This window comes from Centrocercus urophasianus, unplaced genomic scaffold, assembly GCF_019232065.1.
Source record: "Centrocercus urophasianus isolate 14NV4802_14NV808 unplaced genomic scaffold, USGS_Curo_1.0 seq_2, whole genome shotgun sequence".
NCBI classification, from domain to species: Eukaryota; Metazoa; Chordata; class Aves; order Galliformes; family Phasianidae; genus Centrocercus; species Centrocercus urophasianus.
Genome location: NW_024884755.1, coordinates 12,383,462 through 12,406,386, shown reverse-complemented (window position 1 = coordinate 12,406,386; position 22,925 = coordinate 12,383,462). Strand labels below are relative to the sequence as shown.

Here is a 22,925-nt window from a genome sequence, read left to right as displayed (position 1 = left end):
ACCACGTGGCTGGTGCCACAGTGCCAGCATTTTAAAGAAGTGATGTTCACATGTTTGTGATTGCTCTTATGGTTTGGACTCCTCTGAGCGTAGAACAGATGGCCCCCACCTTTATCTTCTGGGAGTACCTCATCTTTATTCATGGTGATTGTCCAAAAAGCCACTGAATCTATCCCAAACTGTATGATATTTAGAGGGATAACGATGTTCTGCTAAGCCTGGGAATCATTAGATGGCTGCCTTGGAGCCAAGGGTGTTTGGATGGGGCTCACTTTCCCAGCTGGCAAAAGAAGGAGAATCTTTTTCTCCTTCAGCTGCTAAGGTTGTCATCAGCAGCCTTGCTGAACAACCTCATAGTTCATGAGGGTCGTGGGATGGTGGCGTGGATGTCCTGTTCTGTGAGCCCTAAAGATGTCTTATGGGAGTGTGAGGGTGTCTTTGTACAAATGTGGAGCCTGCTTTCTAGTGCTTTTCATGGTTTGGGTCAAGCTTTGGATGTGTCTGACAGTCAGCTTCAGGGATACAGTGGTGGATCCTAGCATTTAAAGCAGGAGGTGGCAAGAACAGATCAAGAGACAGAATTTTTCCTTTAAATCCTAATATAAATTCCCTCCACCTGAGCCTCCAAGCGAGCCTTCAGAGCCCAGATTTCTCTAACCTCTCAGGAGCCAAGCTGCTGGGTTCAGCCTGTCTTCATGCACATGCTTCTGACTTGACACAGCTGTCCTAGAGGCCAGGAAAAATCAATGTATACGTTGTGTTAAACCCAGTGAGAATTAGCAGAAGGGATGTGCTAATGAATTCCATGCGAATACGCTGCAGCACACCAGTCCTTCAAAGAACATGGATGTATAGAAATAATTTGGTAGAGAACCTGTCTGGTTTGCTTCTCACCTTGGTTGAGCAGGCTGTTACTCAGAGGAAGGGCTATTCCCTGAGCTGCTGCTAGCATCACTGTGCTGCTGAGAGGTGTGGTACCCAGCCCTGCACAGATCACAGCACGTCTTGATGTCTGCTTGACTCATCAGGTCGAGCTTTGATGCACGTCCAGGATCTGACCACCACGATCAAGGTACACTGCAAAACCTGCTTTTCAGGCAGCACATCTGTAACCATGGGATCTTTGCAAACAAAATCCTCCAGGAAGCCTGGAGCAGTGATTGATCCTTGGGTTTTCCTTAAGAGGAGTTCCTCATCCCAGATTTGATGCTAGTGTCCTCCACCTTCTGAGAAGCTTGAAAACATCCCATGCTGTTACGTGATGAATAACAAAGGCAAAGGTTTTTGGTTTCGTTTAAAAGCAGTTCAGTTCCAGCATCAGTGCTCCCATAGAAAATTCTGAAATGCCTTTTTGTGTGATGTTTTATAATTGAATTTAGTTGTAATGCCCCATTTACAAAACACACTGCACTGAAAGCCTCTAGTTTTTCACTAGCAGAGCAGCTATGCCAGCTGGCTGAGAGAAACTGTTTTGATAATTTTTCTACTTTTCTCACCCACTTCCCTGTAACTCACTATCCTCAGATGTATTTCTTTTCACTAGCTGTCTCTGACTCTCTCCTTTGGCAGTGCTAATGGTTGCTCTACCATCCCTATGTGCCTGCACACACACACGCAAGCTCAGGCAGATGCTTGTAACCTGACTTCACGGTTCTCCCTTGCTGATAGTGCGGGAAAAAGAGAAGGAGTGCAAACAAAAGTGTTACATAGCGATGAGTGAAGCAGAAATACAAGGATATAGAGGTTCAAGGGATGCCCCAAATTTTCCTTCTAGAATATCAAGTCTTTTTGTAGGACTTTGTGTTGTTGCTCTCCTTTCAGCTGTTCAGGCCAGGTTGCTTGGTAGAAATTTACTGCCAAATGCTGTTACAACCAAGCTGCTCTGATCTGCATCCAAATGTTAAGAAAGAAGTGGGTGTGCTGCAGTGCTGGTGAGCCACTGAGGGAACTCTTCAGTATGGCTGGCATGGAACACATGACTATATAGATGAGAGCTGCTGCAGTGGGGCTACAGCACTAGCATGGGGGATAATTTCAGCTGTTACAAGCAGGGAAGATCAGCCCTGGATGTCTGGAACATATGACTGTGTCACCTACAGCAGCCCTGTTATCAGCACACATCATGGTTCTGCCTCTTTGGGTACCAGAGACGGTCGTTCTGGCTTTGCTGACGTGTCCTCAGGCTGTGCTGACTCAGAGCAAATCCCAAGTGCGAATAACTGAGGCTGTGGTGAAACCTGTGCCCATGCTGCCCTGGGCAGGGATCCTGCAGCAGAGGGAGGGATCCTATCTGGCTCTTGGGGCCGTGTCCTCATCCTAGTGGGCTTGGGGTGGGCATTGTAGCTGTGCCCAGCCAGCTCTGTTTAAGGGCAGCAGGAAACATGGGGATGGTGAAGTGAGGAATGCAGAGGTGGGAGCACAGGGCTTTGCAAGTTACTCCTGTACATAATGGAGGGCTGAGGATCTGTTTAAACATAGCAATCTCTGCAAAAGCTTACTCCGTTTTAAGTTTTAAAAGCAATGACCAAACAGAAGAACAAGAAAACACGCGTGCTTTTCACAATGGCAGTGAGTTTGCTGGTTCCCAGATATAACACTGACTCCACACCATACATCTGCAGTAAGAGTGGCTCTATTTGCTTAGCAGATGCACTGAAGTCATATAGAGTTCAAATTTGCTGTCTCCATTAAGATGCAAATCCTAAATGTCATTTGCATTGTCCTGTTGTAAGGATGTTACATGCAGGTTGGGATTCTGTCTCCCCCCAAGCCCTTTTAAATGTGTTTATTCATGTTGTTTATTTTCATTTCCCAGTTTCCACATGTCGCTCAGTCAGATTTTCTGTTAACAAGACTGAGAGACGAATAACATATGTTACCCCACAACTGACCTTGAAGGGGAACTGAAGAAACCATCTTCCCTAGGGCTGAGATGTAATTCAGACACAAGCGTGCTCAGTAGTTCTTTCCTGGAAAGATGTTGCCAACTGCACTGTGAGCCCTCAAAGCATTCCCACCTCTATCAATAGCAAAAGCACAGAATGCTTACCAGGGCGATGGTGGAGATTCAGCCTTCAGTGCCATCTCTCCCTCAGTTCTCAGTAACAAGACGAAGAAATTCTTTGTGTCTCAGAAGGATCGGAGAATTCAGACAACTCCTTGCAGTCCTGGCTTTTCACCTGGGGGAGCAGGCATGATGGTCCTGCGCAGGTTAAAACGACTGAAAATCAATTTGGTTTGACAGCAGTGAAAATTTGGACATCCTGCTTCTTGTCTGAGCATTCTACCTCTGAGAAAGCAAAATGTGGGTGCCCTCATCCATGGAGAATGGCTCTGGAGGGGCTCTGTGAGGAAGTTCTGTTGGTGTAGGCAAGCAGCCTAATTTTGTAGTTATTACCATAAAGGGCATGATTTTATTTTATTTTTTTTAAAGGTTAGCAATCTGTTGCAAGGAGCAAAACCACATGTATGCCAACATAACCCCAGTTTGAAAAAGGGAACGGAATGGAGGAGATATGAGAGTAATGCCATGGCTGCTGGTTACACTGATGGCACTTACCATCCAGAGCAGTGCTCCAGGTCATGGACTCAAGGTCTGGAGAAGCAAACCTAGCTTTAAGTTGGGTTCAGCTAGCTTGTCAATTGGCTCCCATAGCTGGATGTTCAGAGGTAGCTACATTTGGAGACTTTGTCCTGGAAGCTCCACCTTTTTTACCTGCCAAATGCCGTGGCCATCAGCTTTCCTGGTCCTACCACTCTGCATTGACCCCAGGAGCTCCTTCTTTTTTTCTGTTTTTGTTTTTCCCAATGTCTGCAGCTTGTGGTCATTCTCTATCAGTGGTTCACTTTTTTGCCTAGGGGACATGATAGTGCTTCCTACAGTAATTCAGAACTGAATTATTTACTTGCCTCAAGGGATAGGTGATTGGGAAAGGGGCTGTCTGTGTGAGCAGGTTTCATAGCCGTCCTTATTAGCTTTGTGTCACCAGCCTGGAAAACTTCAAATCAGCACAGAGCTACAACAAAGAAAGGAGATAAGAGCCACATTCGGTGTGACTTGCCGGTTCTGACGCATGGAAACACCAAACCCAGAACCCAGGCAAATCTCGGAGTCATACAAATTGGAATCCAAAAACCTGCCTCCCTGCTTATCGCTTAGTAACAACTCCATATATATTTTCCTGTATAATTAAAATTTCTTTCTTGAGCCAAAAATGAGTTTTTCCTTAGAGCAGGCAAGCCTTACATAAAATTAGTTTTCTTTTCAGTTTCTGTCAGTTGAGTGTAGGTGGGTTTTTTTTCCTTTATTTGAAGAAACTCATTTGTGGAGGTAGCAGATTTTTTGTCCTGGTACTTTAGGTTAGTGCGGAAGGGGAAAAGTAAAATGTGTGCATAGATGGCATTTGGGGCTGGATGCAGTAGATGTTTCCTTAGGTGTATGGGTACCACCTAATGCTGACACTGTGTATATAGGCAAAATATTGCTAGGAAGGTTTTAAAAAAAAAAAAAAAAAAGAAATTTCTTCATGCTCACAGCAGCCCAGTAATACCTCCTGGTAAGAATTCTGTTTTGAAGAGAAGGGAGAAGGATCATGTAGAAATTTTCAAACACCCTTTTCCAACTGCTGATGTTGGGTGCTTTCACCTCTCCCAGCTCATCCATGACTTTGCTCTTTGGCCCTGCTCAGCAGCCCCTTGGAGACAGGGAGCTTTTAATAGCCATCACCCTGCCTGCTTGGTGTTTAGAAGTTGTCCAGTTGCTCTTTACCTTCTCCATCTCCACCCCTAAATAGGTGTGTTGCAGTTTAGCTGCCACTTCTGAAAGTTTGGGTTCCTGTCATCTCTCAGCCTTTCCAATGGGCTCGCTGGTACCACAGGTTGTGACTTCTGTCAGCACCCCAAAAATGGCCCTATTGGCATGGGAACAACACTGAGAGAACGTCATGAACCTGTCAAGTCTGATTTATAGGAAGCCTCCGTGATTTAGAAAAGCAAAAAGCAATGACTACTTTCTATTCCACCCTAATTTCAATTATGAAATTGCTAGTATAGTCTTCCATTTGACATCCCTGTAAAGGAAATCACTAGGGTTGGAGTAAATCTTCCAAATAAACATCTTTCTCAGACATAAACAGGGTAAATCTTTTCTTTTGAGAAAGATATAAAGAATGGTTAACTTAAAATATGCATATAATAACATTACCCACAGCTTCTCATGTTCAAAAAGATTCCATATGCGGGGAAAACCCATAAAATACAACCCAAGAAATGCTGCATCCTCTTTCTATTAATTTGAAACAGTCACTTAATGGGAAAAAGAAAAAAAAAAGAAAATTGGTGGAGCAGAATTTTTTTTTTTTTTTTTTGTAGAAAATCCCAAACAAATCAGTAACTCCAACATTCCGATCTCTTCATCCTGTTTTTAGTGGTGTATTAATATGTAAATTCAATACTTGTGTTGAAAAATAGCTTTGGGTAAGGAAAAATGGTAGCAAATTCCAGGGTGGCCTTGCTAGCATTTTTGATTGAAAAGAAACTTGGAAAAATGTTGTTGTTTTAGGATGATGAGAAGTGCTGCCATCTTTTGTGGTTTACCCAGGATTGTCCCAACTTTGACTGTTGTCTCTGGTTTGGTTTAAAACCTAAGCAGGGGCCAGCAGCTGTGGCTCCCTGCTTCCCCAGCTCCTCAGCTCTTTCCCCATGTTCAAATGAGAGATTCACTTTGAAATAAGCTCCTTGAAGCTCTGCTGAAATGCCTTGCATAAAGCAGCATGCTTTTCTTTTTAAAGGAGTTTGTACCTCCTAAAAGATCTGGTCCACATGTCCGCAAAATGGGGTGGCCAAAGGCTGTGAACTGGGCTGCTTTTGCTTTTGGCTTGCTTTATGAATTACAGCAAATCTGCCCCTCGCTTTCCCTCCTGACCCCCCGTGCTGCCTGATGATGTTTGCTACGTGCAGATGTTGATGGGCACCCAAAGCCACTCCTCTTAGTGGTGAGCAGAGCTCAGGGCACACACCCCATACACATTGGTACCCAACGGCAGCCAGCTGGGTGCATCCCCGATCCGAACACCCCAATTCCTCCTCAGGCTGCACTGCTGGGGAGGGGTTAAAGTGGGCTGAGCCACAGGCTCCCAGCTGCGTGCACTGGCTGCCTGCACTGCCAGGGGAGCTGGGCTGGGCCAGCTGCGCCGAATTAAGTAATTCCCCCCAGTCAGCGAGAAAAGGGCTGTGTCTCTTGCACTGGGATTAGCACTGGGGGGAGATGGTTTATATGGTGGGGAAGGAGGTGGAAAAAAGCCCTGCCTTTGCTGTGCCTAGGGAGGGTTTGAGCTGTGCAGAGCAGCTCTCTTGGCAGCGGGGCGAGGAGAAGCCCAGCCCGCTGACTTCTCCGTTCCGCATCCAGGCTGGGAGATGCTGCGCCCAAACGCTTGGGTGAGGCAGTCAGCTGGAGTTCAAGATCCAGGGACTTAATGTCCCATGACTGAGTGTGGCTCGTTTGACCTGTAGTGCAGATCTCAAGCATAAGGAGCAGAAGTATTTTTATGGTATGTGCTGAGCCTGCTCTCCCTGACTGAAACACCTCCCGGAGAATGAATAATTGAATATACATGTGACTATGTATAGCCCATTCTTCAAACGTGACCTGAAATAGGGCAGAATATACTCCAGGATTCTGGGCTTTTCGTCCTGCTAACTGTATGGGATTGGCTATAAAATCTGTAGGGACAACGCTTCATAGCAAGGAGCAGTTGTTTCAGCCCACGCTCCCGAGCAGCGGCCTTCCATGGTGAATTTTTTAAGCTAAGCGATGTGCTGAATTTCTCCCTTCTAACCGAGTTGGAGTAGGAGGAAGAAACAAATCAGTTCTGATTTTTCCCATTTGCCAAGCCATGCTGCTCCCTGCTCAAATCAAGAGATGTTACGATTGGCGCAGCAGGCTTAAACTCACTACTGGGCTTTGCATCTTTTAATGAAGGAAGAAAGTGATTGAATGAGATTGTCTATTGGTTGCGTTGGATCAGCAGTTTCTTCTTTGTAGTGATGCAACAGATTGTTTGACGGATAATAGAATAAGAATAGACTCAGCGTGTGAAGCCCTGTAAACTGCCTGAGAAAAAGTTGTGGCCTTTTTTTCCCACTTGCTTCCAAGCCAGTAGCTGCTTCTGATATTCCTGCATCCAAAACAAGCACAGTGCTGTGCCTGGCACGCCTCTAGTGCTTGTGAAGGGCTTTGATGGGTTGTTAAGAGAAAGGGTGGTTGGGAGACCAGAGTGGAAACAACACAGGAGGAGGGTTGGTCTTATGAGTAACTTCCTGGGCTACGCTTTGCAGCAGTTCGGTTCGTTTGGTGGTTCTATGTCCTTCCCATGTGGCTTTTGGGAAGTCTCCTGATCTGCAGTCTCAGTGTGTGAAGAGGCACCATCTTGTCTCTTGTATGTAGTGTGTGTTGAGCAATACCTATAGGCTGTAGTAATATGTACTTACAGGGTAGTAAGTTGATAAAGCAAGAACTAATTCTGTGCACACGTGTGATGCCCAGGGCACAGGGTCCTTTTTTCACAGCACATCAGTTGCAATATAAAACCGAAGTGAATTCTGCCCATCTGATTCTTGACAATTCATGAACTGAAGGCTGACTGTTGGTTGGTGCTTATTTTTAGCATATGTGAGAGTATAAAATGGGAAGATCTCCTGCACCAAGTGTTTTGTTGCCTGTGTAAGAGCCTGTTGCAGAGTACTACAGACAAGTAAAAGCTTCTTACTGCTCATCAGGTGTTATGGTAATCCTTCCTGGAGTCCTTTTAATGAATAAACTGGGGATGCTTCGTAAGTCGTTTATTAAGGGTTAATGATGTATCTTCTCTCTTTGGCATCATTCCCAGCCTAAATCAAGCCTGCTTCATCTCATATGGATATGAAAGACAAACTGTACAGATTGAAAACATCTGTATACTGAGTGAATGAACCACATGGCAGCAGTGTCATGCAGAGATTTACTTAAAACTGTCCCCTTTTGTTTGACTTTAGAGGAACAGCACAAATAAATACAGTAGGTTCTGTTTAAACAAAGAGGACTCTGATCAATAGAGGTTTGTATAGCTTACGACCTTCAACTATAAACAAAAAATCGGGGTAAACCCCACATGTCTCAGGTCAATTGCCATCTTATTTACTTTATTACACCACTAATGTTCTAATCTGTCTTGCATATGAAATGCTTTTCACAAGCAGCCTTCCTTTGCTACTCCATTTTTGCCAAAGGGAAAAGGGAAGGCTGTGTTATTCAGCACAACTTGTGTGCGTGGCTGCAAGGCTGCTCTGAATGTTGAATGTTGGTGCAAATGGAGTTCCAGCAAATTAGTCTAGGCATCTTTCAAATTCTGGTAGATTTTGGTTGAGATCTCCCATACCTTTCTGTGCTTTGGAAGGGGGGCTCAAGCATCCACAAAGAAAATCAGAACCGCTTGTGGCTCACCGTAACCAGAGCTGTGCACAAGAAGCAGTGCTGGATTGAAAGTGGTAACACTCTCTGTCTGCAAGCTGAGGTTATCCCTTCTGCACAGGCACTTGAAAACATTTGCAAATATCTGCTAGAGACTGACCCTAACTGTGAGTCTATGATTATTTTTGTTACTGTCTCCCAGCAAGATTAAGTAATTCCAAACACTGAGGGAATGACACTCCTGCATGTGTTCTGTCTTCCTATCTCCAAATAACTATCATAATTTGTAATTATTTTGCCTTCTGGCACATTTTCTAGTTTTCTAGAGGGGGGAGACTATCACCATATCCTATTTCTGTCCATCTTTATCCTCCTTGCCTGGCTTCTAATCCTTTTGTTCAGTGTCACCAGAAGATAGAAAAGGTATATGCTGGGAAAGGTGTGCCCATGCAATTTACAAAAATAGGCTGCAAGGTAGAGAAGGGCTCCAGTCATGCCCTTCTCAAGGGATAACATCCCGGCTGGGTGACAGAGGGTTAGCAGAGGTATAGAAGGTTATGAGAAGCCAGGTTTATTAGCATTGCTGCCCAGATGTTTTTCTTTGCTGGGGCTGTCCCCACTCCCGATGACTCCAGCATTTTCAACTCCGGTGTTATCTGCTGTGATCTAAGAAACACTCCACTTCTGCTTCAAGTGCATTTTCTTGTGGAACTCACGCCCTTTGGTGGGTAACACAGAGGTGAGCCCCACTGGACACGTGTCTTTCTTCAGATCTTTGAGAGATCTAGGGAGAGATTTGTGGAGATTGTTTGGATTTGAATTTTCTTTTATTATTTTTTTTTCTGTTAAAAAAGAAAAGAGCACCCAGGCTGTTTGCCTATCTGAGATCTTGTTCCACTCGCCAGGTGGCTTTTGATCCATGAAGCAGCATCTCAGCTGCATACCTCACTGGAAGAAAATCTTACAGACATTGAAGTTTTGCAATGGAACAGTTATGCACTTGTCTTACTTCCAGCATTTCCTCACAGTCCTTGGTTAGGCCCAGAAACTAGAGCGGCAACTTCTCAGCATTAGCGTCTGCCCCATCATTAACTAATTGAGTTAGTCCTGCAATCTCCAACCAAGACACTACCTCATAGCTGGTGGGTCGCTGGCAGCAGGGTTGACAAAACCCTTCAGGGATGGCGTGGAGGCTCTTTCTTGGCAGGTTCACAGTTGGTTGGTTGGGTCAGTGGGGAGACAGACGGGGCGAACCACGCCGTGCTCGTGCCAAGCCACGCTGGCCGGGGTTGGTTATGGTTTGGCTGTACCTTTCAGCACAGCCTTACAAACACTGAGGAAGAGCCCGTGGACCTTCGCTGAGTAAGAGAAGCAAATTTAGTTATTGGAGTTCTCTGGAGATGCTGTTTTACTGCCCTCTAGGCAAAGATTAAAGCTTAAAATGTGGAAATTAAAGAAAATGCTTTCTCGAGCACACCGAAGCGAAGCAAGGGGTTGAGAAGACTTTTTGTGGGTCTTCATTAAGGTGTGTGTAAGATCTCTGGGCGCAGATAAGCAAGATTCAGTGGTGTACAACAAAGAATTATCAAGGAAGGCATCATAATTACAAAGTACTTTTATATTAAAATGATGTCATGTAATGGGTTGAAGAACAAGGGATATATAAGCCGTTCAGATCTTCTTTATCTAAATAATTGTTTTCTTATGCGTTATGCAGCAAACTTCTCATATAATTCCTATCCTTTAATGGTAGAAACTTATTAAATAAAGACTTTGAAACTATTCTAACATTTCAGTAGTGTGTTTCATCTTGAGGTTACATTACTGAAATGCTACAGGGAAGCATGGAAATACAGAACAGGTTATAGAATTAAGGCTTAATGGGGGAACGTGCCATTACAGGACTTTATAGAAAATGCATAACCCCCTTTAAAACTTTATGAACTGTTGCACAGAGGATTAGATTTAAAAAAAAAAAAAAAAAGAAAGAAAGAAAGAAATATAGAAATATGTAATGCTATGATATTGAACTTTGAGAATTCTCTTGTAGGTCTTTATTTTCTGGAGATCTGTTCCCTGAGAAAAGAAAGATCTGTATTTCTCTCATGTGTGAAATGATACTGAGACCCACATTCTGTGAGGAGGAATCACAGAGAACCTCTGCTTTTAGACTTTTCTTTAAGAAGTCGGCAACATAATAAGCAAAATGTAATGAAATGTGTCAACCTTTGGAAGATGAAGGGGATCAGGATTGAACCAGTGCTCGCAGTGGTTAGACCACAGGCTCTTATCAGAGCTTTATGATCAGTCTGTGCATTTCAGTAGTTCCTTGTAGAAATGTTTGCAGGTTGTATGTTATGAAAACAAGCAAACAAAAAAAAATAAACTGTATTAAAACAACAGTTGATCCAAAAGACTTTAGGTCTCATCTCCTAAACTAAAACATACAATGGCCTTAGAAACAAGGGGCTCTTGACTGCTGCCCACAGCGTGGAAAGCATCATGGAAGTGAAAAATGAGTTCCTATTATTTGTGAACTGACATGTATCGCTGTATTGCAGATGATTCTTCCTCCTTTGCCGAATCATCTTCTTGGTGTGTCAGAATGGGAGATCATTTGGAGAATACCACCAGATGGTGACTTGATGGTTTCAACAGGGCTTCACTGCTTTCCTTGCCAGTCTGTGACACTGCCAAAGCTGTGGAAGAGCTGAGAGCTGTGTGACCTTGCTCTGTTTACTCAGCGGGCGCATGTCTCCATGCTGTTGTGGGATCTTTTTATCTGCTTATGCCACTGGTGACCATGACCTTTTCTTTCTTGTGTGGGCTTGAGACTGACCTGCCTGACTCCTGAGCTGGATTAGATCTCATTTGACTTGTATTTCTTTCACTGCCAGGATGTGGAATCCTTTTTATTCGGCCCTTCTTACCTTAGGCAACTGCCATTGAGCTTCTGTCTTTTCTCCCGAGATGTTATTTGCCCAGAAGAGCCATCTACATCAATTTCAGTATTTGCAAGATTTTTAGAGCTTTCAGTTTGTGCATAATCTCGAAATGTACTTCTCATTCCCTGCAGATTTCTGAAAATGGAAAATCAGAAGCTGCTTTTTATAGATATCAGCTATATTATGAATGGATTCAAATGTACTTACATTTAATTTGTCCTGTGGTTTGGTCACTTTGTTCCAGTGGGCAGTAGACATGTGACTGTGGTCTGGTGATCAGGAAGTGCATTTCCAGAGCAGGAATGGGTTTATAATATACTGTTTTTCACTGGAGATAAGGTGGATATTTACTGAATGCAAAGCTGTAAATGCATTTGTAAAGCAACAATAGCATCAACCTTCTCTTTTGTAGTGTCTGTTAGGATGTAGGATGGATTCTGGGGAGGGAATACAAGACAGGCCTCAAGGATGCTGGAATGAAATACAATTTCACAAAAGGTTTTCAGCCTAAATTTTCCTTTAAGCTGAGGTTTGAAGCTGTGAGTTACTTGCCAAGAGAAGAGTGAAAATAAACAAGGAAAGAAAAGCATGTGGAGATTGCTGCTGGAAATGCAGCATAGTAAATAGCCACCCATTCCTTTCAGACCAGTACTTTCCATTCAAAACATATTTCCTCAAGCAATAAAGTCTCTTTGTTTTAATAGATCTGCTACCAGCAAACTTCCACAGCCGCAGTTTATAATCAGGAGCATTTCTTTAAGGCACAAGGGTGGTGAGTTTGCCCTTGGAGGCTGAATTCTCTTCACCTGCACAGGTGACAGTCCTCATATAAATAGGATCAGCTCTTTGGCTTCTTGAGATTCCTTAGATTTTCCCTCCGAGCTCTGCCATATTGTGGTCTAGATCAGCATTTAGGGTGTTTCCATTAGTACCAGATTTCAGGTGTGCAAGAACTTTCTCCTGTATCCTTACACCAAACTTTCATGGGCTGATTTCATGACTAACAGTCCTAGTGAGATTAGACTTTGAATCCAGGGAAGGCTGTTAAAAAAAAAACCAAAAAGCTGTCATGAAACCTACAGAAGTGGACCAGAAAGAGACAGAAATTGGGCATCACTCAAGAACAACGGACTCCTTGCTAGCAGGAAAAGGTGGTGGCATACACGGCTTTTTCTGGCTGGTAAAGTTTAACACTCTGGGTTTAAAATTTCAGCAAAGGGTTGATTTGAGTGATTAGCCAGTTCAGGCCAAATTGCTGCTACACTGACAAAGAGCTGTTTGGAAGAGGACTCATCCATACTGTAAAGATTTCATAGGCTGCTCTCAGGGTCTCCTTCCCCTCAGCTGCTGGAACACGGAACCTTCCAGCTGCCTCTTTCTGCACTTTGCTCAGAGCAGAGAAAATATTACAAATGAACGTTTCTAAATCCCTCATTCAGTGTACTGAGGGCCAGAGCCTGAAGTAAGACTCCTGATAAACATGGGGATCCAAATCTGGCCCTAGGAGGGCTATCATCTATTACACTCCAGCAAAAGAGTGAGCTGATGTTAAGATCTTACTGCTCATTGCAAGGCTTATTTTGTTACATCAGCAGGCCACAAGGTTCAATAAGTTATGTGGCCTTTATCTGTTCCATATGTACTGGCTGCCTCCTGTAGTTCGTATGCATTTACACTGTGTATGTGCTTTAACGAGGGACTCCAGTGCCTTTAGACAGTAGAAAATGCAAATTGATGCTCCGGTCTGTAAAACTCTGTTTAAGTTTGATTCTGCATCAAAAAATAATGCCAGTAATTGCAGATTTTGTTTTCTACAGGCTTCCAGCAGGGCTTATTCTTCAGGGGATTTTATAGGCATTGAAATTTGATAGATTAATTGTTAATAAAGGTTAGATTGAGTAAGTGCATACAAACAGCATAGTGAGTTTGGTGTTTACATTGGCTCCCAAGCATTTTTAAAGGGCAGTTTTGGACTGAGATGCCAGACAGAATTTTTCAGTTTTAAGCCTAAAAAATTATTTAACTGTGAAACAATCCATGCCATAAAGCCAGTTTTCTTTCTTCTTTCTTTTTTTTTTTTTTTTTCATCATGTTATCACTATCTCCTATCAGGATCTTACTGTACAATAGTGACCTCTGATGTAAAGGAATCAGGAGTGCCACTCGCAAGCCCTCCTGCACAGCCTTGCTGAGCAATTATAAGCCTATTCATCACCAGCCAAGCAGCTTGCAAAGGGAGGGACGTGTGTGCATGTGCACACACACACACATAGATGCACAGACAACTGAAAAACTGGTGATAAAATGAAATTGAGGAGCACAACACTGAAGGATCTGGAGCTGTTAATTTTTATAGCTGATACAGATACTAATATTTTATGAGATTTAGAACTATCAAGATAAAAAAAAGGTAATATCTAGCATTACTCTTTTTGTTTTAATACAGAGATAAAACTATCACTTGAATAGAGCAGCATTAATAGACCTCTTCTTTATGGACAGACCTATCTTCCTGTTTCCTTTTGTCAATATTTAGAAAAACAGAAGGAAGTTTTTGCCTAATCCTATGCAAAATCCACGAGCTGTGTTTTTTAGAGGCAATCCCTTTGCTCGCTTATTTCAAGGCATATTTCAGTTCAATACCAGGGCTGGGCTGATACCAGCCTGCTGTTGTGTGTCGTGGCTGGGGACCTGGCTTCCTTTAAATGCAGGCTGAGTTCACACCAGGGATTTGGGTGAATCATAGAATGGTTCAGATTGGAAGAGACCTTAAAGATTACCTATTCTAACCCCTATGGGCTGGTTGCCACCCACCAGATGAAGCTGCTCAGGGTAGAGTGGCAAAGTGCCACGGCCTCACCGCCCTCTGAGTAAAGAATTTCTTCTTTATGTTGAACCTGAATCTCCCTTCTTTTAGCTTAAAGCCATTTTCGCTTGTCCTGTTACCATCAAGCTATTTAAAAAGCCTGTCCACCTCCTGTTTATATGCTCCCTTAAGTACTGGAAGGTTGCGATGAGGTCTCCCTGGAGCCTTATCTTCTCTAGGCTGAACAAGCTCAGCTCCAGCCCTCTGGTCATCCTCATGACCCTCCTCTGGAACCACTCCAACAGCTTTGCAACCTTCCTGTACTGGGGCACCAGGCCTGGATGCAGTACTCCAGATGGAGCCTCTCAAGGGCAGAGCATAGCGGGACAAGAGCAGTTGGGTGAGAGACTTCCCACTGCAGAACTAACGTGTGGGCAAACATTTGGGCCATGCACAGGTGCTGTCTGTGAGCAGTGTCACACCTAAGTGCTCTCCATTTGCTCAGCAGGTTACAGCTGCACCGAGGCTCTACAGTGGGCCAGGCGATAGCTTTGCAGAGGCCACAAGGTAATCCTTGAGGTCAGGGAAATAGATTGCAATAGAGTGGAACAGGAACTGGGGAGGATGCTGGCCCCAGGCTGTGGGAGAAATCTGTGTTCATGATCCTTCAAAGTAAATAATATTACACCTTTAGGAATAATAACAGAAACATTTATTTCTAGCTTACTCAACAGAAGATGCCAAAGACATACTTTGAAGAAACAGGGTACTTGGAGAAATGTGATATTATATTGGATGCAGCTTTGAGAAATATGTTAATGTAATGTCTCAATAAGATGGGGGTTCACTGTGTGTGCAGAGCAAGGGCGATCTCAGAGGTAAGGCGTGGAACCAGTGTTCAGGTGATCTGCTTTCCGCTCTTACCAACCACAGGCTTCCTCTCTGCCTTTATTTACTTTTGTGATATTTGACAGCCTTGAAAGTACAAAAAAACTTTTCTTGTGCTACACAGGAAAGCTGTGTGAAGAGACAAAAGAATTTGCAAAGTTGTCAAGTCTTCAAGCAACAGAGATCGTACAGACCTACAGATAGATCAGATTCCTGGAAAATGCTAGTAGTTATGATTGTGTAGCAATACATCAGTGATTGCCTCAAACTTAGAGTGAACAGGAGGATGCAATATAGCCTAAGCTCTAAACTGTGCTTTATGTTGAGCTTATTTTTTATATTTTCTTTCGAGCTTTTATCAAAACTGTCAAGATTCTCTTCTCCCTCCCAAAATGATACACACACACACATGTATTATGGAACGGTTATGTCTTTGAAACAGCCCTCAGTAGAGTAATTGCTGTTTTGTAGCTTCTGGAAAAGGAATGCTGGATTTTTCCAGAGTCATTGCAATCCCAACATAAACATTTTGGAGAACCACATGTGTTTAGGAAGTACTTTGATGATACGTAACATTCAGTGGATTCTTCAATATATTGAAAAAAAGCTATGTATGCTTTGTAATCTGAGCCCTGGCTGGGCATCAAACTTCCCATAAGGCATTCTGTCCTAGCTGCAGCCAAGAGACCTGATACCAGTAGTGGTTCAAGAATTCAAGGTGTTCGTTAATATTCAGCTATAATGAATGCAGCATGTGTTTTTGAATAAACTACATGCTTGAATGAGAACCCCTCATTCAAGAAGCTCGAGTGTATGGTATAGTGATTAGACTTGGCAAAAAGCAGTTGTTTTGTAGGGGTGACACCAGCCTACTAATAGCAATTGCGGGCAGTGCATGTCGTGTAGAGTCACTCACAGAAGCAAGGCGCCGAGCCGTTGGGTTGTCACAGTGCGAATCCCAAGGGAGTGCCATGAGTCCCTTCAGGTTGGCACAAATCTGCTTTGCATTAGAGCCCAGTTGTTTCAAGCTTGAAATATGTTCAGCTGAATCCTCAGTCCCTTTCACTCCGGTTGATTTGTTAAAAGTTTGCTTGCTTTCAGTAAACTAAAAATGGGCCTGCTTTCTAGAAACCATTTGCTTGAGCATCTATGGAGAATCGGTTCCAGTTACCCTGGGTCAGTCCAATAACCCACACCAGCAGTGAAAATTTCGAGTTTGTTATGGAAGAGGTGAGAAATATTGAGCACTTATCCTTTTGATGCCTAAAATTTCACCAATCTCAGAGCAGTTTTCAGTCTTCAAAGCAATCATAGTCTGTCCCCCAACAATCACGTAGGTCCAGCGTATGGTATGTATCACCACATGCTGGGGGGGTATTTTCATCCTAATATGTGCAGGATTGGGGCCAAAACATCTATTCAGTTGCATAATGGGGTATTAGGGTGGAGGCCCTCATTTCCATACTGTTCAGATGATCTTCTTTATACAGGGAAGCAAGATGTTCTAATACCCTTATCTTACCTTACATAACTACAGATGTTAATCATCAAAAAAAAAAAAAAAAAAGATCCAGCCCTTTTTAATATTAGGGAATGAAATGATAAGGCCTGTCTTAATTTTTCAAATTTTTCTTGATAAACCTTAACTCTGAGATGCCAAAAGAGCTGGATTCAGTAGCCTTCAGATGTAATTATCTCAGCCTGAGTGTACGTGTTCATCTTTTTTCCTTATAAGAAATATTTACATGAACTTTAGAGTGGAAATTCTTAAAGGGTTAATTGGAGAAAGGCATTTGGATTATTTTTTTTTAGGGAAAGGAAGGTAATATTTATAAGAAATAGCAATCTGTAAGAATAATCAAAAGATATTTATAGCATGTAGCAATTGTTTAATGAGTTTTCAGCATTTCCATTTCTAGGCAACAAACTTCATCAGCCACCAATATACCAAAAAGTGGTTTGAAGTGATTATTCGCTTTGGTACTATTCCTCATTACAAGTAGAGCTTCTGAAACCAGTGTGGAGAAGAGTTTCAAAGTGAAACCATTTTTTTTAAAGTATGACTGCATATCTCTATAAAGTTGCTTATGGTTCCACTTTCCACACCCTATAAATAATAATAATGATTGAAAATAACAAAAGCTTCCCACTCAGACCAATTTACTGCAATTTTCCTTTCACCATCTTATTCAGTTTATTTAATCTTCAAGCTATCTCTGAATTGCCTCTGGATTTCAGACCCATGCATGCAGATAATTAGCATAGATGCAGATATTACACAAGATCAGCAGGCTTATCAGATACAGGCATTTCTAATGTGTCAGTCCTTTGCCATTCCTTTTTAGATTCCTACTTTCTAATAACCATAGAAACTTTTCGGGAGGATGTAGCCCTGGTCTTCATTCTCTAACTGAAGCAAACCCCTAAGGATGGGACGTAAATGCAGAATGTGCTCTTAAAGGAAGGCTGCAATCTGCATGCCACACCTCTGCCCTCTCTTGTATACAACGGAAAGCCCATCAATGTTACTGTAAATTATGGTGGCTCAGTCCAGAGAAACCATATTTTGCACCTCATCTGGTCTAAATATTGAGTTTATGAGTGAATGTTGCTTTGCATTATGTGTTATAGATGCTTTATGTTTATTTAAGAACTCAGTTTGCAGGAATGTTTTCCAGACATGCGGTTTACCGCAATAGACAGTTGTTGATATTCTGATCCCAAGAGCGTTAGAATATGTTTAGAAATTGCGACACTTTTAAAACCAGATGTTCTACATAAGCTACACAAAAAAAGGGGGTGGGGGAACAAATAGAACTGTCATTTGGCATGAAAACAAGCCTGTGTTAAAGCAAAGGCAAACACATACCAAGTGAAATAAACGCAGTGAACTGCCCTCAACCCTTTCCTCCTTTTGTAAGTAACTATTTTAACAAAAGATGGAAAATCCTAGCTCCCAGATGGTGTGGGAAGGGAGAAGGAAGGCTTTCAGGTCCAGGTTCCCATTGGAAGGAAGCTGTTGGATCTTACTCCTGCGATGGATCAAAATAGAGTGACAGAGCTGGGCAACTTCATGCAGGGAAAGAATGTAAATCTGGATTCAAATCCCAGCATGGAAATTCATTTTCTTTTTCTTTCTGAAGGCAAATGGTCACCACTGGGGAGGCAAAGAACATTGTGCCCAGCATGGTGAATCACCATAAAGAGGTTCCTCCCAACAGCCATAGGATGGTGGCACGTACTGCTTTGCCATCCAGGATGATTTGACAGAGAACGTCTGCAAACAGGTGAGGGATTCTGCACCAGAGACAGCCTCAGATGTTGAAGTATCTCAAAATATCTCACCCAGAGGTGTCTGGAACAAGAGCACAGCTGGGCAGCAGAACAGTGGGGACTCATAGCCATCTCCTGCTGATGACAGACTGTCTCTTTCCATTTAATCTTTTGCTGTTTTTTCTTCTGACTTTAAATTCTTTCCCTTGTTCATATAAACAGAAGGTGGAAAAGCTTCACGTAGACCAACCTTGGGCCTGTTAGGGTAATCAGTGACAGCAATCTAAGTCCTTGTGGAAGAAAATAAGAGCTTGTGGCAGCCAGAAGAAATCAAGTCACTTTTGCTTTCCTTTACAACTGCATCCCACAGAGACAGAAACATATTACCAGCAAGTCTGGAGACGTTTTCAAGAAACTCTTAGTTTAAGCAACTACAACAATGCACATGTTTGCCTAAAGATTGAAAACGTTGCATTTGCAATATAGAAGTGATGTAATGTCTGCCATGCGGCCTGATTTGAAAACAGTTAAATCAGAATTGTAAAGAAGAGTGTTGTGCAAACATGTCTTTGCCAGCAGGTGTCCTGAGCACTGAGTGTTGGATCTGCTTGGACCCTCTAGTATCTCTTCAGAGCTGTAGCAAGCCTTCTCTGCACATTGCTGCTGCCTTTTTGCAGTTTGGTAGGCTGCAGAGGAGCAGAACCACTTATAAGTTGTTTCACAGGAGGCAATTTACTGATGTTAGTAAAAGGAAAAAACTGCCCTGCCAGCTTAGTCACTCAATAGAAGACTCCTCCTAACATTGGACCAGTTCGTTAGTCCAGCTTCAAAGAATTAATGCAGTAGTAGGATCTGCCCACTGACTCATTCTGCTCCTCATGAGTACCTGAAAAGCCAGCTCTGAAACTCTTACTAGGTCTGCCTCACTAAAGACAATTTATGGCGGAAGTTCATGTACATATTTATTTTGTTGCTAAAGAGTTTGCTGGCATACTTCAAAGTGTGGGCTATTGCCTGTTCAGGTTTATTGCCTGCTTGAGTGAATTATTGCCTACCTGAACAGGCCTGCTGAGCAATAGTTCAAATTAAAACATGTCATTTATCATGTTCACACCAATCCAAAATGACCGCAAAACCCAAGGTGTAATTATTGCCAGCCTCTGACTGCAGAGCTATCGCAGCAAGCTCCCAGCCAATGGGGAATACTGGTTCCTCTCTTCAAAGGAAATCTGCTGCTTTCTTTGTAATCAACAAATATGACCTTAGCATTAATAGTAATGCTGTTTCACATGCTGATATTCACCTCTGAAACCAGCTTTTAAATATAGTGGAAGAGCGTGGCATGGATCCCATCCAAGATGACTTTTTCTTCAAAATCCAGTTTTAGACCAGAAATTTTTCATTCAAATTTCTTCTTTAAAAAACAAGTCCTCCAATTTTCACCAATATCTGGAACGTAGGTTGTCATACGTTCTGGAATGATGATGTTATTTTCATTGCTGTTATTTTTCATTGCCACTACCAAGAGAAATCTCAGCACCAGCATCAGCTGTGGACTCCTTTGTGCCTACAGCTGAAGTAAGTGAAGTCTGTACACCCGTATTCTGCTCTGTCCTTTTCTATCCCTATTGTTTATTGTGTCATCTTTCCATATTCCTTGATATATCCCAGGGCTGGTGTCATATTTTAACCTAAAATTTGTAGGGCTACAGCTGCCTATGGTATGTATATGAAAGCAGGGAAAAGCAGCAATATATGTACTGTGCTGTTCCCTCGCATCCCTCCCTAAACTTTCCTGGCTCATCCAGGGCTTTTGAGCTTCTTCTGGATAACATAAATCTTTTGAAGCAAGAGAGAAATAAACCTTTTTGTCTATGTCTTCACAGAGGCACTCTTCTTTCTTTTATTGAAGGGCCTGAAAGGAGAGAAGTATTCAAACAAGAACTGAAATATCAGACAACAAAGATCAGAAATACCTGCTTTAATGGAAGAATGTTATGGTAGGTACGAAAGGTTAATGTTTTTGATCTGTTTCAACACATAAGTGTAAATACGGACAGAAAGAAACAGTGGCTTTAATCTGTTCAGAAAACTGTGTGGTGCAATTTACCTGCATTGGGGCTGAAGGTGGGCCAGGACTGCAGCACATGGTCAGGCTGGCTGTAGTTGGTGCACAGCCCTGGTTCTGAGCATCCTTATTCCTGTCTCACTTCTCCATGAACCATACCAGGTCTCTGCAACTAAATAGTTCTCAAATTATGCAGTTTGCATTCTGATCTCAATTTTGCAACTCAAGCCTACCTGTGGTTATGCAGTCAGACAGAAAAGCCAACAAGCCAAGAGCAACGCCTAGTCACCGACTTTGATCTAGAAATAGTTATTATCCTGCTATCTACATTACAAAACATCCAGTTTGCTAAAGCTGGGTTATCTCCTGATTTGGCTTCATTTGATAGACAAGAGCAGTTCCAGCAGGGAGAGCTTCACATCCTGAAATGATGCATCTTTCAAAAAACTGATAAGTGATAAACCTTGCAAAACCTGAGAGTGTAAAATGGTATTTCCATCCACCTTCCAGCTACCTCTCTGCAGTTCATCTTAAGCAGCACCACTGGCAGCCTTTGCAGACGAAATGGAGAACTGTCTGAATGCTTCACCTTACGTGGGTAATGCAGCCAGGTCAGAGATGAGACCCACCAACGGGCAGCAACAAGAAACATACATTTCTAATGAGAAGTGTATCAGCATGGATATGGAGAGAATTTATTGAAAATGATTTATTTTCAAACAACCTCTTCAAATTTCTTTTTTCTTGGAAGCATAGTGGGAAGTTACTTAAAAAGGAAGTCACTCAGAATTCTCTCCTGTTCACTCCACATGAGAAAGAACTCTTCTCTCTCTGAAGAGTGAATTTGGGTCACAGTGCGGTAGCGTTCAGTCCTCATGCTGAATTACTTGCTGAACATGTGGTAGCGTTTTGCGACGTGATCTGTGAACTGGGAAGTAAGCTGAGCTCACCCAACCCATTTCATTTATAGCTTTACACAAGTAAATAAGTATGTTTTCAGCCACTCAACACAGGAATGGCTTGCAAATTGCAACCGCCATTGCCCAGGAGGTTAAAGGTTAAGCTTTTCAACAGGTCAGACTGCAGCGCTAATTCACCTCGCTAGTGAGTCCCAGGCAGCCTGTAACGCATATTTGTGGTGGTTGTGTTTGTATAGCATACACATAAAATGAAAACCGTATGACAGAGGTTAGTCCTCTTAAATGGTTGTCACATTGGCTTGGGTAACTTTCATACAGTTATCCATATGTTAGCCAAGATTCTGGTGGTATTTTTGTATAAATTTTATTGGCGTGGTGAACTAAATTGGGTAATTTCATAGCTATTATAATCAGCCAGTGGCCCAAGCAATGAACAGCTCTGTTTATCGTGAGAATGTTACTAACTGGTCTGGCCAGGTTCAGCTTCCAATGGTGGCCCTCTTCCAAATGCAGAAACCCCGTATTTCTGACACAGAGGGCTCAGACAGGCGGTCCCTGTGTGCTTATCCACAGAAGCACTGATGCTGCAGGCTGAGGGCTCAGCTCCTGTCACCAGATGTCTTTCCTGAATGTTAGACAAATAAGGAGATTGCAAGAGCTTCCTGATTTCAGTTTGCAACTGCTAAAGCTTGGACTGAGGTCTGGCTTAATGGAGATGTCTGAATTAAGAGGCTAAATTAGGCACATAGGTGCCCAATTGAGAGGTAGATGCTCCCAGAGATATCTCAGAGAAGTGCATTTGTTCCCTGTGAGGGCCTGACCCATTGGCTTTATGTGGAGCTCCAGGTAACGAGTGGCCAAGCGCCTGCATCTCAGTTGGACGCCTGCAGTGTTATGCATGTGGGCCTAGATAGCTACACCATGTCCAAAAGTCCCTGTCTCAGGTGGTTTCTCCAGGGGCTGGTTTTATTCTGTGACCTTGTGTACTACTTGGTGAACAGCCATGGCATGCAGGCGTGATCCTGAGGACAGTGAGGGTGTGTGTGTGGGGGTGACCAAAGGAAGCCATTTACTGCCTTTTGTTGGCAGAGAAGTATTAAAATTTCCTCCTCTGCAAGGCAGGAAGAGCAGACACGGCCCTGGGCTTCCTCCCTAAGATCCTTCCTGACCAGGATGCCCTTCTGCAAGGGAGGAGCTGTGACCCTTGAAGGCCATGTCTTGGCACATCAGGACATACTCATGCACAGCACATTGTTGTTGCTCTGTTGCAAAGCAGGTGAACTTCAAAACTGAATATGTAGGCCATTTCAGAGAGGTTTCTGCTGAAAGAAGAAATATGTAGCAAATAAAAAAGCAACCTGTGAGTTCATGTGGCGGAAGAGGAGCAAGATACTTTGAGAAGCTCTGCTTTCCTGCTCCCAGAGTCCCTCTGCATCCCCTGGAGAAGACGAGTGGTCCCCATCTTTGGTGAACTGCCTGATGGAGCCGGCAGCATAACTCTGGTTTAACACTGACTATGAATGATGCTTACATTTCAAAAGCATTTTTTAATAATATTTTTCATAAGTGTAAGCTAAAG

General features: G+C 42.9%; 1 long non-coding RNA gene across 11 annotated transcripts in view; it reads left to right on the top strand.

Annotated features, from left to right (window-relative positions):
* The window catches only part of LOC122161891, a 346,860-nt gene that overhangs the window by 292,767 nt on the left and 31,168 nt on the right, over positions 1 to 22,925 (top strand). For 10 of the 11 annotated variants that reach the window (XR_006169331.1, XR_006169329.1, XR_006169337.1 and 7 more), the window contains 2 exons: positions 18,229 to 18,372; positions 20,271 to 20,358. This is a non-coding gene — a long non-coding RNA (uncharacterized LOC122161891). The remainder of the gene's footprint in view (positions 1 to 18,228; positions 18,373 to 20,270; positions 20,359 to 22,925) is intronic. The other variant, XR_006169335.1, reaches the window with a different exon arrangement.